The sequence below is a fragment of the Taurulus bubalis genome, assembly GCF_910589615.1.
Source record: "Taurulus bubalis genome assembly, chromosome: 9".
Classification (NCBI taxonomy): Eukaryota; Metazoa; Chordata; class Actinopteri; order Perciformes; family Cottidae; genus Taurulus; species Taurulus bubalis.
The window spans coordinates 26,491,677-26,510,728 of record NC_136597.1 but is presented as its reverse complement, the minus strand read 5'-3'; positions in this window follow the sequence as shown (position 1 = coordinate 26,510,728).

Genomic DNA, 19,052 nt, shown 5'->3' with positions numbered 1-19,052 from the left:
AGAGAGAGAAAGAGAGAGAGGCAGGGAGAGAGAGAGAGAGACAGAGAGAGAGACAGAGAGAGAGACAGACAGGCAGACAGGGAAAGAGAGAGAGACAGACAGACAGGCAGGGAAAGAGAGAGAGAGAGACAGACAGACAGGGAAAGAGAGAGAGAGAGACAGACAGGCAGGGAGAGAGAGAGAGAGACAGAGAGAGAGAGAGAGAGAGACAGACAGGCAGGGAGAGAGAGAGAGAGACAGAGAGAGAGACAGAGAGAGACAGGCAGGCAGACAGAAACAAAGCGAGGAGGCCCCTCTGTTGTTGCATTTCTGTTTGTTTTGTAATGTCAAGCCAAACCTTCATGTTTTATTACTAAAATCCAACCAAGCAGTTTTGTTGTTTTCACATAACAAAGTACTTTTGTATAATTTTTTGATTCGTTTCAATTCACAACGTTAATCACATGTTTTAACCGTTTCATCCTGCGATGGCAATTTCCCTTGAAACGTAATTAAGACTTGTTGTTTAGGAGAGCCTTAGTTGCTAGATAATAATGGAAAATATTCATTTCCAGCTATGATTGCTATGAGAATAAAGACTTTATAATGAAGCCTCCGCGTCTACATACTGTGGAATGCTTCCTGTTCAAAAGGGAAACTCACCAAGAGAGTTTTTTGCACGCTGGTGTAGTGGCTAGCGCTGTCGCCTCACAGCAAGAGGGGCCGGGGTTCGGATCCCGGTCCGGCGGCGGGTTCCCTCCGGGTTCTCCGGCTTCCTCCCACAGCAATACTGGTAGTAAATATGAGTAGCACCTCTATAAGTTTGCAAGACTATAAGCCTTTTTAGGTATATAGTGTATATATCATGAATATTTTCAGTCGCAAAATGGAAAAACGCCTAGACATTTAATTAGAAAAACATGTGTCAAACATTAATTTTCTGTGGTATTGTTATCTGCTTTTTACTTGAGGCTATGGTCCCATTGTGTTTTCCAGTCCAGCCCAATTTACTTTGGGTATACCTGGATAGGCGTTTTTCGTCAAATTTTACAGGAACACTAAGAGGTTAAAAACTAATGATTGTTGTCTTGGTCTCTTTTTAAAAACTGATGAATGCTAATCGTTTCTTCCGTATTTAAACGTTACACAGAGTAACAAGACAATAGCAGATAAATAAAGGTCATCATGAGCTCAGCTGCATAAAACTGTTATGATGTGAACTATCTTAAGGGTGATCGTAAAACCTCCACCATTGTTCGGGTCTTGTGAGTTTATATGTTCAGTATTTAGCCTTGTTGACCTCTAAAGGTCACTCCAGGCTTCACTCCTTTAGCTGGCTTACATGCATCGTAAAGGCTAAGGTCATTAATAATAATAAAAGGTTATGTATTGTCACAGGGGGGAGAAGCACTTAGTGATTGTTGACATCCATGTCAGGCAACAGTGGGAGTTTGTAAAGACAAAAAGGCGACATGGGGAATTAGAAAATTCAAAAATTAGGAGAAGGTTTTTAGTTTTGTTTGCACATTCAGTTTTTTCACTTCATTTTTGCAATTAAAATACCTAATTCATTCTGCGTAAAACTGCTCGACACGAATTGAGGTATCGAGTTCAAAAGGAGACGATCACCTGCATGATCGCTTTCACCAGAACCACAATAAAAAACAATAACGGAAAGGAAGTTATGATCCAGAAAACCTACAGAAATGCACTTTGATAATATTGATATTGATTGATGGGTTGAAAAGATTTCTCCCCGCCTCTCTATCACACACACATAATACACTTTAAGAGTCTCTGACTGCCGAGTGTATGACTCACAACAATCCTTCACACCAAATGAATTCAGTTTATACGTCGTGAGTCTCTGTGGAAACATCGTGTGAGACTGAGGAGCTTTGAGAGGAAGTCTGTTAGAAATGTGTAAAACCTTCACAAGAGCCATCCAGTTTGAAAGTGGTGAAGCTTGAGCTAAAATAGGCTATTTTGGGATATACATCTAGTATATATTTGGGACCTTTGCTTCATCATTTTTGACATTCTTTTTTGGGTTCCTTCAGCTTTATTCAATTGTCAGAAGACTCCTTTTTAGGCCCGGCCAATTTAAATGGCGAAAATTGCGAATGGTTTGCATTCAACTAAATACTGAATATCTCCTCAACCCCAAGGTCTATTTGAATCATTTAAAAAGCTATAATATACAGAAAAACCTTGTGAACATAGATACAAAGTTTATGTATGTGTTAGTGGTGTATTGGTTTATGATAGTACACAGAAAAAAAAAGAAAAAAAAAAGAGTTGTTGTTTTATATCGTAACTATTAACGAACGCTGCTCTATATGTTAGGAGTATACGTGTGTAGTTTGGGTTTGATAGACTGAAATTAAGTATTTTTTATTATTATTTTAGTTCAGGATTTTCGAGCGATCGTGTCTAACTCAGCCAACGCTGAAAGTTCCCGCTCCCTCCCTGGTCCCTGAACGGTCCTCTTCACTCTGGCCGTGTGCTGCAGGCTGAGAGGAAGCTATAGAGTCCAAACAAGGCCGGATGAATCTTATTTCAGTCATAAGTAAGTAAAAAAATGTTTTATTTGCAGGACATAAATGGCAATGTTGTGCGTATCTTGGCGAAGGTTGGTTTCCCTGCAGATTTGCCGTTATTGGTGGAGGTTATCGGCTCTAAGGATTCCAAAACTGTATGCTAATCCGGTGTAGCTTCATGCTATCGATTTTCAAAACTTGGGGTCTTCTCCAAAGTCACTCTTTATGTTCATATTTATTGTGGAATAGTGTCATAAACATGAACAATTGACTTATATTGACTTGTAAGGCCAGGATGTGCCAGTTTTTTTTTTTTGCTGCATCACACCAGAGGCCCTATTTGGACTGGTAGGGGTTGGGAGATCAATGAAGAGGTTCGACGAAGGGCGGAGCATTACTACACATTACTATGGAGCCCACACTGTCACTAACTGCACTCCCGGAATAGATATCACAGAAGGTTTTACAAAATGCATTTGAGGGACATATCCAGGATGTCAAATTCAGCAAAAAAAAACAGGTTAAAAAGATAAAAGATGTGAAAGTGAACCACCACATCACTGAGATTGAGACACATGACAATGGAGTTTAAGGACACCACTGTTCCTGCAGAGTCTTTATTTAGAGTTACAATCATTTCAGCGCTAAGGCAGCACGTGTAGATATTCAGCTAGCGTAACATGCTCTGCTAATGTTAGCTCCACAGGTTTTAATTGTAACGTTCATCTCCGATTGCAAACGCTTTCCAAACTCAATGACTATCACCGTCACACATGCTCGAGGCACAACATCTGGTCTATTTAGCAGCCGGAATAGTTGTTGGACCCTGGTCGGTGCTAGCTGATGCTATACACTACGATAAGCTAGTCTGTGTACAAAAGGCGGGACTTAGCATCGGCTAATAACTGCCATCCCTGGTCACATTCAAATGATTCTGTTTTGATTCACGGTTTTACTTTCAACAAGGAAGGAAGGTAGGAAGGAAAATCGATCCAAAACAATGCAGGGAGTGAAATGGTTCCCATCACAGTCATCACCTCTTTTACATTCCAATGACAGACACGTTCCCTCAAGTCCATTTCATACACAGCAGGCTACGTGAAGATGACGCTATTTGAGTTGAGCGGACTGAAGAGGACGAGGAGTCGGCGGTCGCCTCTCTCCCATTGGCTGATTACGGAGCTCTGAATGGCCACTCGAGTAAACATGGCCTTCGTTCATGGTCGCCTCACTTCTTCACACCTACAGCTCGACCTCGACACTCATCCATTCTTCATTCTCCACTGTGGGGTTTCATAACCAGCTGCTGAGTCGTGACCTAGCATGCTGGGGAAATGGTTCAATTCAGTGACGGTCACAATCCACCACAGGACAAAGAAAAACATGCAAATAGATTTACACATGAAAGCCGTTTGTTGCTTCCATGGAAATTGGATTTTGATGTCAACAGGGAATACAACAAGATCAAAGAGCTCTTTTCCTCTTAAACTAATTCCACTTCTGAAAGCTGCTGTGAGGAGTCTAATCTAGATGTCATCCAATTAGCGTTGGCTTTATATCATAGTGTTCCACAATAGCATCATTTGGTCATTTTAATTTTAAAAAGGTTTCTGTGCACTCTTTCTAGCTCATGGAATCAATGCATTAAGTCTGTTCTGTGCGGCATTTATAATCATAATAAAAATAATGCATTTTATTTGGAACGCACTTTTCATTCAAAAGAATGTCACGGAGCCAATATTTATAGTAAAAAAAAAAGAGTTAAAACAAACTATAATATAAAAAAATAGCTGACTGATTTAACACAAAGTCAAGAACGGCTGAATAAATAAAAAAAGGCAAATTAAATAATAAATTGCGTTTTTCCACTATATCCACTATAGTTCAACCAAAAGGGTTTGATTCCTTTCTTGATTTCTTATCACAAATCATTGACTAATCCTTAATTATGATTTAACTTCAACATTTGTCTTTTCTTTTGAAAATCACACTTTTGTGCAAAGTAAAAAACGTGCTGAGGATCTTTAAAGAGGCTCTGGGTTCAGAACGCCATGCTTTCTTCAGATGTTCCTCTCCTGCACATCTATGTTCCTCAGCAACACAAACAAAGACACTTTTCACATCGTAGGAATACGATGCAGCGGCAGCAACAACAGCAACAGCAAAAGAAACAAAACATCTTGACAGCAACTTGGCAATAAAAAACAGAACTCAGGCAGCGACGCTCGTGTGGAGCGCGGCGACGTTGGGATATTTCTGTCGTGGCATCTCTCAGGAGAAAGGAGACTTTGAAGAAAGCGCTCGGCTCGCAGCAGGTTTGAAGTGGCAGACTCCTGGCGACCGGCACGCTCCGGTGTTAGATCTGTGGCCTTTGATGGTGGGCGAGAGGCTCTTGCTTCCTGTGCCACTTCCAGGCCAGATGACGGCACTAATCTAGACGCACTTCCCCTCCAGAGCTGGCACTTTGAAGCCCCCCGGTCTGTTTGGGAGATTGATATTATGACACGGGGCTCATTTCCTGGGAGGGGTCGCTCCCAATGAACCTGCCCATACACACACACACACACACACACACACACACACACACACACACACACACACACACACACACACACACACACATATATATATACAGGCAGTCCAGTGCCTGCCCAAGTGGAAATATATACACACACACACACACACACACACACACACTTTAACAACCCACAGCCTCTGTGTCTTTCATCGCGCGTTGACATGGTAACTGAAAGCACACTCAGCTCCTTGGCAGTTGTCACAATATCTATATTTTATAAGAAATATATATATTTGTTTCAAAGGTGCAAAAGTCCCCATGGAAAAAGCTCAGCGACCTGCAGCCAAAGTTTCTCTGTGCGTTTGCCGCTGTCAATCATACGTTATTCATACACTTTATTAAGTCCAGATAATCCGCTTTAGTTTTGCCTCTCTGTCTCTTTATCTCGCTGCATCGGGTTTACAGCAGAGAGTGAGGTCGTGTTGACTCTGACACAAAGAGAGAAGCATTCCTGCGGCTCTGGAGACGGAGAGCGAGCTGGACCCGAAAACCGGCCCGACCCGGTGGGCTGGGGTCTTTTTCCAGTCGCTCCAGAGCACTCATGGGTGGTAGTGTGGCTTCCTGCGATGTTTCCTGTCGCCCCGTGGGAGGAATGTGAAAGATGCCGAGTGAGTTTGGCGACTAACAAGTATTTGCACAGCGTCATTTTTATGGGTTGTGTTTCTCTAGAGACGTGCACAACAAATGTAGTGGCTGTCAGAAAAGTAGTAAAGGTGTATCTGGTCAAACAAATAGTTATTTATTAGGTGTAACTATTACTGGAGCATGGTGCATTTAGGAAGGAAAGTTATTTGTAACACACATTCCAACAACAAGGCGATTCAAAGTGAAACCATTTAAACATACCGTAAAAGCTGCTACTACCTTCGGTCAGAGTCCCCGTTAGCTCGCTGCTGTAGCCAGCTGGGGCTCCTGCTAGCGCTCAGTTACTTCTCCGCTAACTTCCGCTAGCTCCCCGAAAACCACCGAAGGTAGCGGGACCAGGCTCGACACCCGACTTGGGCAGAGGGGACGCGGGCAGTAGCAGCAGCAGCGCTAGCTAGCAGCAACGCTAGCTAGCAGCAGTGCTAGCTAGCACTGCTCCTAGCTTGCAACAGCGGGGACACTGACTGGAGGTAGGAGCGGCTTGTAACCCGAATTTTGAAAATGAAAATTTTGCAAATGAAAACAAGATTTCAAAAAATTAAGAACATTTATTAAAACATTAAAAAGCTAAAAATAGAATACAAGTTGTCTTATCAGGAACAATTGTGAGTCTGTCATTTTTTTACCAACTAGTCTCTCACATTTAAGGCATTATGATTTAAAGCTACCACGAGGAACTTTAATTTGTGGTGGTTTTGGCGGTCCCTGTGGCCCAAAGCGGTACTGTTTCTGAGCACCAGATTCCCTTGAGAAACCCACCCATGGCAGTCTGCTCTGCGCAGACCTGGTTCTGGTTCTCCTGTGCTAGTGAGGTGAAGATCTGATCCTGGGTCTGTCCGTGGTCGCTGCTGGAGGCGCTAGAGGCGTCGCTAGAGTCTGAGCTGAAGGATTACAGGATGTGCTACTGAAGCATGTCTAACTACGTGTGACAATTTGGACACTGTGTCATTATTATTATTATTTTTTAAAGCTGTATAATCTTCCTGATCAAAATTTTAAAAAAGTAGTTGCATTTTCTGAAACAAACTGGAAAAAAAGAAAAAAGAAGAGTCAGTAAAAACAAACTGGAAACCTTGAGTGCCTTCTGTTTACACTGATTACAGTTCATCGGACTTGGTGTGCAAACTGCTGGAGTGGTAGCACAGGAAGTGAGGGGAGTGGTGTGTTTATGCAGAGAAAGAGGTCCATGCTCACAATGGAGCTGGAAATCATCTACATAACGTCACTTTAATGTATTCTCAATGAAAATTGAGACTGTAAAAAAATGCTCATGGAAAAAGTTGGGCCCTAAAAGATCAACATCCCACACTGCCTTTCATTTGAGCTGCGCTGCTAAATATGTATGTGAAACTTTTTTATATATAGAGAGAACCGGGAAGCTTCGTGTTTACCTTTTGGTCTGCAAACCCGTTTATGGAAATAAGTTCTCTCTGCAACTGCGTTACCCAAAACCTATAGAAAATATGCTGCATATCAAAAGTAAGGCTTTCATTCCTCGTGGGTGTCGGGTGATTGACAGGAAGTAAAGAGTTTCTAAACAAGACCAGCGTACAAAGTGGTGCTGTTGTTTCTTTTACTTAGTTTACGTACTTAATACAACGTGGCATCGAATGAAACCCAAACAAGTTAAAATGCGTTATAATGGCACACGTAAATGTTCTCTTGCATTCAGCACTGGTGGAGACACAATGGACCGGTAAGCTTTCAAAATGATTGCACAGGTCAGGTCTCGTCACTCCGTCAATCTGGCATGAATTGGATTGGATCACATGCTCTCGATTTATTTACAGTGCCGTCTTTGTCCGTAGTTATGTTGTAGTCAACCTCATTTAGAAACGTCCTAAAAAAAAAAAAAGGCAGCAGGCAGATTGGCTACTAAATCTGTTAAGACGACAGTCCAGAGTGAATGCTGATTTCATTACTTTTAAACCATCTGGTGGGTCAGCTCTGACCAATCATCAGCACTAATACAAATTACAGTGCAGAAAACAAAATGCCCATTGTGTTTGGGAAATGCAGTTATGATGATTTACATCCTCCGGCCCTCTGGCTGCCATGCTTTCAGCTCATCGTTGCAGCCGATTTGTTTCACTTGCTTACGGAGGAAATGGTGTAAAAGTCCCCTTTATGTTCACCTATTTCAGTCAGGCATTTCCTGCAACAGGCCGCTGACATTTGGCTTCGACACAATGGGCTGAGCTGCACTTTGCCTCCGTGCAGCGGGGAATTAGAGAACCTCAGAAGGACAAGAAGTTCAACTCTGAAAAAGCTGCACAATGAGAGATAAGCGGCTTATGGGTGGAGTCCGAGCTAAAAGTGGTGGAGATCTAATGACCGTTTAGAGTCTGGCGTGGTTACCAATACATTTTATGGCTTTAGAAAGTACTTTGTAAGCACAATTGCATGACTTAACAATAACATTGCGACACCTTTGGCTAGCTTTAGACAAAAGGACTTAAGGTTAGAACATGGTTGTGTTGAAACAATAGCGTAGCGTAGCATAGCATAGCATAGCAGTCCTCTGTTATATCAAGACGTGGCAAGGGATTAAATAAGGAAAAACTGAGGATTCAGAATGCCAATACACTTTAGAGCTGACATCCAAGAGTCCACATTTGATAATCCTATTGTGTTGCACTGTTGGTGTTCATTTTGTATAAATACTCTTTTAATTGAACTAATGTTAGTGGCCGTGGGGGTAACTGCTCGACTGGAAGGGCAAGACAGCAACTCTGCTCTCAGCGGAGTGGTCACGGTGTGGGTCCGTCCAAAATGGGACGAAGGAATGAAGAATCAGAATCAGATGCGCTTTATTGCCAAGTGTGTTACACATACAAGGAATTTGGCTCTGGGATTGGTGCGTGACATCATGATACATTTCTGCCAGGACCAAAAGTTGTTCAATTCAATTCACGTTTTTATTCGTATAGCCTCAGGGGGCTTTACAAGCTGTCCCGTCTTTTAAAAAAACACCTTTGCACCGATATCACAGCACTCGCACGGTTTAAAAAGGACAAGTTATGTCCAAGGAAAGAAGTGGAGAAGATACAACTGCAGTGAAAGATTATGCCAAACATGTCAAAAATACTTTACATTCATGACAATTTAAGGTCCAAATGTCGTGATCGTTAAACATAATGTCATCAAACTGTTGTCCATGACACACTTCCTGGAAACTCTCTGCAGGAATGTGGCTTTTTTCCTCTCTTTTAAAATGCAGCGATGTCCTCAGTGTTTCCATTAGCTCGGACGTCACAGTGTCTCGTAAACATCCCCCTCTGCAGGACCGATGACATCACGGTCTTATCTGTCCGTCCCCTCCCTTGGACTTCAGTCAAAGCCCCGCGTCTTAATGAGTGCTTTGCTGCAGCCAGATGAACGCCCCCTGCAGACAGTAAACAAACAAGCAGCTACTTTCATGATGCAGCATCACAAAAGTTGATTGCTTCACCGAATGGGCGGCCGGCAACAGTAAACAGCAATTATTTCACCCAAGACGTTTATTTTTGCATCTCTTTGATACGTGTAATTCAAGAGCTCTTTCACCACAAAAGCTTCATTTATATTAATGTGAGTAAATATGAGTCTCAATGGGCTTTTTGAGTAGTTTATTATTGGTTTGACATCATTTTAGAATCATCACGCCACAAAAAGTGTCAAGAAGTTGGATAAACAGATCCGGAAAAGTGAGAAAAAGACATTTACGGTATACAAAGCCGACTGTCCGGGAGACGTTAACACTTCCTCTGTCAGCCTGTCCGGAGCACAAAGGAGGAACGTAGACGTCGGACTGACGATGCCAAACCCCCTGACAGTAGAACAATATGAGGCCGCTGAACAATAGGTTTGAATCACAACCCTTTGCTGCTGCCAGGAAATCTCCTCTGAAACCCGTTTGTCACAATGAGAAGAGAAGATTTAAAGCTGGAACGTGATCGTCCTCTCTGATGAGGCGCCGAGCAAACAGAGTCATACGCAGGAAACTTTCTGGCAGAGGAACCCTTCCGTACAGAGAGACGTTTGGTTGTATTTGTGCGTTTGGCCATAAGCATATTGTGATGCCTTGGAAATCTGTCAAAGCGTGACCTTCAATATAACACAGAGGTGACACTGTTGATCAAATACCTGCATTATAGAGTTTAGAGATTAATTGTAGTCCATTTCAAAGAGGCCACACCGACAGAAATGTGGCAACCTATGATAAAAAAAACAATACAGAATATCATAAAATAGATTGAACTCTTTTTGGGCTGATCAAATTGGATGATATGTAGTATGCAATGGGCCGAGCTGCACTTTGCCTCCGTGCAGCGGGGAATTAGAGAACCTCAGAAGGACAAGAAGTTCAACTCTGAAAAAGCTGCACAATGAGAGATAAGCGGCTTATGGGTGGAGTCCGAGCTAAAAGTGGTGGAGATCTAATGACCGTTTAGAGTCTGGCGTGGTTACCAATACATTTTATGGCTTTAGAAAGTACTTTGTACATAAAATAGATTGAACTCTTTTTGGGCTGATCAAACTGGATGATATGTAGTATGCAAGAGGAACGGGGGAATAACATGGTATAGATAATGTGTGGACAAAAATCTGTTGAAAGCTGGTCAGCACTGTACTCATTAAACAAAAATGATTATGGTTTTTATTACTTACTTTGAATGTCCTGTACTGTAGCTTTGTATTGTGTGTTCTTCTCACCACACATAATGTTGTATTGTGTATTTCATCCTGTACTGTTTGCTCTTGTTTTGTTTGTATGCTCTGTCAAGGGACTACAGGTGTGAATTAGCTGTAACTACAATCTGGTACAGTGCATCAAATGGTGACATTTATGTTTTAACTGTACATGGTCCCTTTAAAATAAATATAGTTGCTAAAACAATCCATGTTCTATAGAGATGATTTCTGAGCAGTAAAAACCAAACATATCAGACATGGTGCTGCTTTTCTAACTGCCTCCATATGGAGGAGCTCTGCATGCTCTCCACTTCAACAAGCTCACGTTGGCACTCCTGTGAAAATCAAATTGCTAATGAGCTTGTCCACCACATGTGTGTTTTCACCTCTGGCTCTCACATTGTCTCTGCTCTGATTTATTTGGCTGCGAGTGCTGGGCTTCAGGATGTGATGTCAGGGCAGACGCAGGGAGCACCTGTCCAGTTACGCACAAAGGCAGGGAGCGAGCCGATAGGTTCACGACCCCGACCGGCCCTCATGTGTGGATGCTGCTGCCTCACACACACACACACACACACACACACACACACACACACTGTACGCAACCCGCTGGTGTGAAGCACCTCGAGTGCAGCAGAAGTCACATTTAAGTGTGGCATCGGCAGTCCTCCTTCAGTCCCTTTCACGCACTCCAACACTGCAGACGCTCTCCTTCTGCAATCAAGAGGAAGCTGAGAGCAGAAGCGCTTCGATTCCAACAGGAAACACCCTCCATTGTTCCTTACTGGTAGCCAACCCACGCCCACAGACTGCCCTCTCGTTAAAATGACATTTTTACACCATCTTTCATTGCTGAAAAAGGCTTGCCGTTTCAATATAGCCCTTATTGTCCCATTTTACATTCCATTTCCATTTAAGGCATTCAGCCGACAGCATAAAACAGACCTGCCTTAGAGAGATGCAGCAGGACCGTCTTGGGACATTTAAAAAAAAACCTGTTGGGGATTTTAAAGAAAGAGGAAATAGCAGTCTGTTCATTTGTGTCACTGACTGTTCTCCAGAAATGTACATGACCATTAAAGCTGCATGGTCCAACCCGACTGCTTTTCACAGCTTGTTAGGTTAACGTTACTGGACAAAACGAAATGCAGTGATATTAATATAACTCGTATGCCTCATACCAACCTTTAGGAGCAATAATGTTTGTTCCTACATTTGCATTAAGTTCTCTAAGTTCTGCTGCTTCTTAGCTAGCAAGGTTGGCTTCTTAGCTAGCAAGGTTAGCTTCTTGCGGTGGGGGTGGAAACCACTCTGAGGCCAGGAAAGTGGCATAATATTTGGGAGAACATAAATAAGGAAAGTCATGAAATTGTTGCATTGATTTGACCACTTTTTCAGTCCTTGCCATGTTTTTAGCGGCTCAAAGAAACGTAGGCCGACTTAAAATAAACCACTGACGTTAGCTTACTTATGACTTACAGTGACAGCGCAGTAAAGTTTAACTTTTCAGGAGCACAGAACAATGTTCAACTGCTGCAACAACTTGGTTATAATTTGTTGGTGAATTAATAATTAAACCGGTCTTTGGGGAAACAGCAGAAGATGTCCATGTGGTGCAGAACGCCACATTTTTACCTCCAAATGAGTAAAATGTATCAATTTCCTGCATCTTTGACTTTCCTAATAACGTAATTAAATTAGTCACATCTGATTTTATTCAAACTAAATTAAGTATAATGTAATTAATAAATATACTTTTCTTGAATTCAGCTCAATGCAATTCAAAACTGTACATGGTATTTTTTAATTCACGTAAAGGTTACCAATTTTTATTAAGTAGATATTAAACACGAATCACAAAATTAGAACAAATAACATTTGATACAAAGTTAAACATGGCTTTGTTTTTTTAGATTTAATTTCCATTTCTGTTAAGCCTTAAGACTGTGATATATGCCACTTAAACCATGTAAATATGGAAAACCATTATAATATATGGTTACTGTTCCCGTTTTATTTTGAAGGTGCCTCTTATGTCCTCTGTCCCCTGCACTTCCTGCCCGTCTGATTGTCTGCTAATTGTTTCCTGCTGTGTCTAATCACCTGCCCTCCCCTGTGTATTTAACCCTGTTTGTCTTGTGCCCCAGTGTGGGATCGTACTGTGTGTGTCGTGCCGGTTCCCTGGTTTTGTGAGTCTCGTTCCTGTCTGGTTTCTTGTGAGTCCTGTTTTTGTTAATCTCCTTTTTTTTCCCTCGGCCCCTGGAGGCTTGTCCGGAGTTAGTTTTTTAAATAAATATTATATTTTGCACTGTTGCTTTGGCTTTTGGGTCCTCTTTTACCCCACCCCATAACAAAGAGCTAGTAACTGATTATTTTTGTAACTGATTATTTCATAAAGTGGGCAGAGGCCTTATCAGAGGAAGAATACATTAGCAGAGCTGGTGACCAATTGCATTTCATAGTTTTTTCTAGTTTCCCGTTTTATTTTGAAGTCCTTGGGTGCATCCCAATTCTCCAAATTCCATCCTTGTTTTCCACCCTTGAGTCCTGTTTCCTTGTGTCTTAGTCCCTCCCACCATGGATGCATGGAGAGACGCAAGGAAACCAAGCGAGGAGAGAAGACTCGAGGAAATTGTTTTAACAGACATGAGACTTCCTTTCCTCTAAAGTGTTAATTAGCAAAAACATAACTCAAAATAAATACACCAAAACCAGTGTGATTCATATTCCCGCATGCCTGGGCAAATACAAAATACATGATTTAAACAATAACTGACATTAATAATGACCCGAGACAAATTATAATTATTTCCTGTCTGTAGACAACTCTTTCAACAACACACCATTCTGCAGCTGAAGGTAGGGCGTTATTAGGTGTGTTGATGAACTACCAGCTGCAACTCATGATGTCAATGGAAGAAAAAGGTACCAGGGCTATACAAGTGTCCCACAAAAGATGTCTCGCAACACTTTGATTTGTGCCACTGCATTCTATGAGATAATGCAGCAGGAGCGTGCAAGGCGCAGAAGAGCACACCTGCAGCGTGCAATTGTGAATTTAATGGAGGTAAGCGTCGTACACTCCCACTGAGTGGTTGCACAAATACAAATAATCAAATGTTCAATAACTTGGCATCACGTTTTAGAAAAGCTAGTTTTTGGAAGTAACTATTGTCTTTATATTGTAGTTGGACATACTGGAGCCAGTCCATGCTCTAGTAAATCCTCATGTGCCCGTCCTTGCTGTGTTCTTTGATGGTCAGAAAGACCTCATGGTGGATTACAGGCTGGAGCGCCAGTCCTTGGAGGCCCTTTTCAGAATCCTGCCATCAAGCTGGTTGGCACACGGCTTATCGTACAGTGTGGCGTCCCGGGCCTTCGATGTTCCCAAGTCTGCAGTCTGGTGCACAGTGGATTGGAGAACATTGCAGCCCTTCACCAGGAGGTCATTAAACTGCCCACCGCAGGGGCACCGGATGAGGTTGACCACACATTTTCCCAGCTGGCCAACAGTCCAGTGTTTGGGTGCAATTGATGGCTGCCATGTCCGCATAAAGACCCCTCAGGACCAGATGACCAGGATTACATCAACAGAAGGCTCTTCCCTTCATACAGTTGCAGTATGTGATGGGAAGGGCCTTTTCATTAACACATTTGTGGGGTATCCATGACAGAGTCCTGAAGACCCGCAGATTCTACAAAAAGGCTCTGTATCCTCCTTCAGGTAAGTTTAAATTAAGTTATTCTTTTTTTCAATACAATAACTTTAAGATGGTAATTGTCATGTCATACTCTCCACAGGATACTTTCTAGTGGGTGACGGTGGCTAGCCCTGCATAACAAGACCTGTGGCCATCATCACCCCATATAGAGAACTGCTGCAAGGGAGGGTGCAGAGCCGCTTCAACCAGCATCATGGAAAGACCCGTTCAATCATAGAGCAGGCCTTTGGCAAGTTGAAGACAAGATGGAGATCTCTGTTCTTCAGGGCTCTGGAGGTCGACCTCACGGCCTGTGCAGTGGTGCATAACATCTGCCTCGCAGCGGAAGACATCCTCGAGGCAACTGAGGGTATCGGGGACATTTGTGTGGTTCCACCACGTCCAGTGAGGGGAACGAGGCCGACATGGCCAGCAACACCGACTGGCAGGGCTGCTCTCCGCTCCACTCGGGCACCCTGTGGAGTTGCAAGAGCATGACTATTTATAAACCTTCGGGTCATGAAGGCCTGGGAGACCACACATAATGATAAGCGGCGTGCCTTTGAAGCACCTTTTTCATTTGGAGTAGTTTATTCTACGTTGCCTTAAAGTTTGTAGCGTAATATTCTTGTAAGCTATATTAAATAAATTTGCACACAGGCCCCGGGATTACCGGAGCCCAGATCTATGGAAGAGACACAGCTTCCGGAATCCCCGGAGCCCAGCTAACCGGACCCCAGCAGTCTCCGAAGCCCCAGCAGCTTCTGGAGCCCAACTCTCCAGAGTCCCGCTCTCCGGAGTTACAGCAGAATCCGGAGTCCCGCTCTCTGGAGCCCCAGCAGCGCCGCCATCCCCCAGCTCCGAACACAGGATTTCTGGCCCCAGGAGCGCATCTGTCCTCCTGTGTGACTGTCTTCAGTTCCCCCCCAGGACTGTTTCTGCCCCCCGGACTCCTCTGCCGTGCCCCGGCTGCCCTCCACCCACCCTGTACCAGTGATCGTTCGCCGGTCCGCTCCCCGGTGGAATCCGGTTATATCCTCAGGTCCCTTCTCAGTTTCCTCCCTCCACCCACCCCATGGGACTAAGTGTTTTTTTTTGGGCTCTCTGGAATCCGCCCCTTGAGAGGGGGGCTCGGTCATGATGTGGGTTTGTCTTGTTTCCTGTTTTTATTTTGAGGTCCTTGTCTTTGAGTGCAGGGGTTGTGGTTACTTGGATAAAAGGCTTTGAATACAACATCACTTTTTGTTTTACTTCAGGTGAACAAGAAGTAAAGCATAGTTACGAGGGAGGAAATCTTTGAAAGATTGACACATCAACAAGGAGTTTACACGACCGTGCAACAAAATGTATGTTGCTCCCCTTTTCCTTTCAGGTGCCAATTGGGTGATTAGTTGCCACTTATGCAGGCCAATCCTGCTGCACCTGGGTTCCTGATTGCGAGCTGGCCAATCAGCTGAGTGGGCCCCGTGACCCAGTTCTATTTAATGACATAACTAAAAGTTAAGGAGAGCTTGAGCATTACTTCAACGGTCACTCTCCAACAACGCAGCTGGCCTCTTTTTTTGCCATATTGGTTCTTTTGTTGCTCATAGTGACGGTAGCATTAGGGATATGTATTGTGTATCAAACAGAAACATACATCACTCCAAGTCTCCCCTTTTATATATGAATTTGCATCAACTAGGTGCCCTGTATGTAAAAACTCAATTTTCTTTACAGAATTGTAATGACTACATAGAAAGTCTTATATTCGTATTTCCTTTCTTCATCATTAGGGTCCAGAAAAGGTGACATATACATCCTGAACACAATCTCCAGAGGTCTCACCAATCAAGCAGGTCGAGTCAACACTTGAAGATTGCCTGAGACAGAGTGCCCACGCTGGGCATCTTTTTCCACACTACAAAGGCCCTACAGGACATGTTTACAGTAAGTGGGCGACTGTGCTTGATGGAAATTCAGCTTGTGTAAAATCAACTGGAGGCGGCAGTACATTTAAGGAGGTAGACATGACGTAAATGTAGCTGGTTTGAAGCGCAAACGTTCGGTTTGCCCTCTTTTGTCCTTAAATTGATTTAAAGTTGTCGTGCTTAATATATATATATAATCACAATACATGTTCTGTATCTCGCGCTCCAGTTTTTCAGAAAAAGGAATATTCAAAACAAACTTGTTTTTATGTAATATTCTATATGCTTTATGTATAATTATTTTTGCACTTCCACACATCAGACAAGTTTGGCAGCGTTGAGATCTCGGGTAAACAAATGTTTGTAAAGGCATCGGTGATTAATTTAATTTTTATCACTTACATAGTGCAGTGGGATAGAAAAATAAGTATAAAAAAAAAGTTCAGGAGAAGAGGGAGACATTGACCAAGGAGTGTTTTAAAATGCTTTCCTTCACCAACTTGATCAACACATCAAATCCAACTAAATGTGTTTAGTTCTTGTGTTGAGTCGCTTCTGCAACCGCTTTTTGGAGTTACGTTACCTCCACATTTTGAGTTACGTTACCTCCACATTTGGTTAAGTGAAGCTGTAGGTTGAGTGAATCAGCTGAACATGAGGAGGCGGAGAAAAGAGAAAAGAGAAGGGGAAAACAGCCGAGGCACTTAAAGACACACGTTAAACATTCTTTTATCTTTTTTCTTCCTCTGCATAGACTGTTACACCTTCCTTCTACATTCCCCACAGCTCAACCGTGACTCGTCGATCTTCAAACACAAACAGCGTGCGGTTAATATCGCCACTTGTCGACAGATGTCTGTTTTTGTGTGTGCAGGCATTTCTGGAGAGAGATTAAAGAGCTGCATGTTTGCTTCTGGAAGAATGTGATCGCTGCTGGTTGTAAGGTGGCAATAGTCAAAAAAGACATAATGAAAGGAGTCGCTTGTAAACAAACTTTGGTTGGAATTGTCAGAAATGTAAATCCTCCTGTTTGTTTAAGATTGTAACATACAACATGTCTGTTTATTTCTGATGCAATAAACTGGTAAACTTTGCATTGTATTGACACAGCGGATGGACAAGTGTGTGGTTTAAATAAATGTTTGCCACACCCAATTTTCCACCAAGAATAATCATGTTGAAAATCTGCAGAGAAGAGGTGTGAACAACATACAAATAACCTACAGAGAACTTCATCAAAGGGCAGGTAAGTTATATTTTAACCTTGAAGAACTAGATTATTTTTATGTTTATCGGTTGTTAACGCGTTTTTCGTTTTCGGGGAACTTTATAGGACGGTCCTCTACATACGATTTTTCGACTATCAATAGATTTTTCAGATCTATCGATTCAAAGCTACTAAGAAGAATCACACAAAAGCACCACTTTAGATGCGTTTATACATTTCTTGGAATTAAGCCATTCAAAAAAAAAAAGCATTGAAGTATGAAATAAAGAGATATTGGACTATGACCGAAACGAACCAGTTAGGCAACAAACCGACCCAGCGGGGCCGGTTGGTGAACCCTTTCAGTGAGTTTTCAGTTCTTCAAAGTTAATCGTAACTGTTGTCAGATAAAAATGAATTTTTCAGCGTTCAGTTGTACTTAGCCCCTCCCTCTTGTGTCACTTGTGGTTGCACGAAACCAAGATGGCGTCGGCCAACAAACTGTGGGCTTAAAAACGGCAATCCACAAACATGTATAGCTGTGGCTCGGGCAACAGCTTTGTTCCAACTGCAATACAAAGGGGCTCCACTTAGGATCTGATCAGACAAAGCATGTTCTGCAGGTGGAAAGCATGACTACACCACACTTTTGCTTTTTCAGCGTGCAAAGCCCTTCACTCTCGTTGAAAACCATTTCAAAAAGCTGCTTAGACACTCTCTGATCAAGGCCTTAGAACGTTTTGGTTGTCAGGTTCTAAAAGCCCTATAAGTGTTCAGCGGGTGACGTCGCACCCACAGGCGTGACCAATTAGGTATAACTACCCCTGACCCCCGGGGTCATAGTCCCATGGTTACAGGTGCCCTGAGATATAACGAAGCCTTGAGGCCATTTCATTTTCTTTTGTTCCTTGAGAGGACTTCCAAACTTCCCAACATCTCTGGAATGCAGGAGATATTTTCCCCAAATATTAACAAACACATCCCCAACATGGCTGAAGGCCCTGCCTGGTGCCGGAGGAGGTTGTGTCATAGTTTAGTCTAAAGATGTCCTATAATCTCGGCGAGGCTGGAGACTATCTGGTTTAAGGCTGCCACGTCTATAGGGGTGAAAAGGGAGGTCTTGCTTTGACACCCTGAGACAGCTGGCTTTGTTCTTGCTTATCTCTCCCTTCTGTAGCTCACCCCCGTACATAGTGTTTCCCTGTGATGTCTGGGTGTAAGATAGCAGACTTTAAAAACACACACTTCCTTTGGGTAGTGACTTGTAAAAATATGCTGTTCAGTGTTTCTACTTGTTGGTCACCTCTAAGCCTTTTGGGGGTTAGTGATTAAAGTGTCACCAATACAGGAAAGAAAAAGACAAGATCCAACAGGAGGAGGAGGAAAAGGAGGAACATGTCTAAAGAAACCAAGAGAGGGATGTTTTGAATGTAAATCACTGTGCAAATAAAATAAAATCCCAATGCTGGTGTTTGTAGAAGTCACAAAAATAACACTTTTAGAGTGGGTTGCACCACCAGATATCAATTTAAATAGACTTTTAACACAATCCATCACGTGTGTGTTGTGCATTTTAAATTAAAACCTGTATACGTACTCTTTCAGTTAAAGTAGAATTATAGTTAAAAGACCTAATATACAGTACTTGCCCATTTCAATTCACAACAAAAGGAGAAAAACACTTTTCTACCTGTCGTTTGTAACGGCACTGCACTTAGTGCACTACATGCTAGCTAGCGTTAGCTGGTTAAATGGCAGGCTGAGATTTTTCATTGATTTATTTTAATCTCATTTCAGTTTGAACAGAAGGACAGTTTT